This window comes from Bombyx mori, chromosome 18 (assembly GCF_030269925.1).
Source record: "Bombyx mori chromosome 18, ASM3026992v2".
In the NCBI taxonomy this organism is placed as follows: domain Eukaryota; kingdom Metazoa; phylum Arthropoda; class Insecta; order Lepidoptera; family Bombycidae; genus Bombyx; species Bombyx mori.
In genome coordinates, this window is record NC_085124.1 from 10,722,938 (window position 1) to 10,724,183 (window position 1,246).

At 28.7% G+C, this 1,246-nt stretch overlaps 1 long non-coding RNA gene across 1 annotated transcript; it reads right to left on the reverse strand.

The window, feature by feature from the left end:
- Positions 1 to 337: 337 nt before the first annotated feature.
- On the reverse strand, positions 338 to 1,027 carry LOC134200531 (uncharacterized). The gene is made up of 2 exons (XR_009975491.1): positions 612 to 1,027; positions 338 to 532 (listed from the first exon to the last, which is right to left on the reverse strand). It is a non-coding gene; the product is annotated as an uncharacterized LOC134200531 (long non-coding RNA).
- Positions 1,028 to 1,246: the final 219 nt, after the last annotated feature.

Below are 1,246 nucleotides of genomic sequence, written 5' to 3' on the forward strand. Positions count from 1 at the left end.
TTGCATTGAAAATGCAAAATTTTGAAAGTAATTGACTAGATCTGCCATTGATTTAATAATATGTTGTTTATTATAGTCTTAAAAACTTATATTGATCACGGCAGACCTCTACATTGCGTACATACATCAACATATAATAAAATCTTAGCTACTACCCGGCCAGATGTATATTATGTTTTCCGTTCACTGTTTTAGAGGAATATAATTTACTTGCGATTTACTTTAGCAATGTATTTACCGAAATTAATATTTTTTTATATTATATATACTAAACTTCATTAGTTAGACAATTAAGAAGTGAATTTTTTATGGAATAATTATAAATAATACGGTACAATGCTGATCAAAAAAGAATTCAATTCCTCATTTTTATTTCGTCAAGACAAAATTTAAAAGTGTTAAATCAGTTAAAAAAATATATCATGCATGCATTACATATTATATATATATATCAATCTTCATTCATCATCATCATCATCGGAGTTATCTTTATCGTTAGGCGACTCGTCTTCATCAACCATTGAATCGAATACTGCAAAAATAAAACATAAATTGTAAAATGAACGTAAATTCATCTGAACATGTTCGAGAAAGAATTGTTATCAACTTACCAGGAACATTGGTGATTAAGTCACTCACAAAATATGGAAGTTGGTCACCTTCGAACCCTTTGAAGGCATATATGTTGTCCTGCTCAATCCAACCATACTCCAATGGGTCTAAAGTTGTCAGTTGCTTTTTGTAAGCATTTCTCCAAATAGAAGAAATATAGTGGGCCCTCAAAAGTTGTTGATAAAGCTCACTCTTATGCGGTGGTATTGAGCTTGCCTCAAATTTTTGATTTTTTTTTCTATAATTTTCATTGATGTCTGAATATTTATAGTTGCTAACGAATAGCTGGAACCTTCCATCATCTACATCACTAGATTTTTTGGCATTGTATAGCTGGCAAGTTAAATGTTGAATGATAAAAATGAGGAATTGAATTATTTTTTGATCAGCATTATACCGTATTATTTATAATTATTCCATAAAAATTAACTTCTTAATTGTCTAACTAATGAAGTTTAGTATATATAATATAAAAAAATATTAATTTCGGTAAATACATTGCTAAAGTAAATCGCAAGTAAATTATATTCCTCTAAAACAGTGAACGGAAAACATAATATACATCTGGCCGGGTAGTAGCTAAGATTTTATTATATGTTGATGTATGTACGCAATGTAGAGGTTTTTTTTTTTT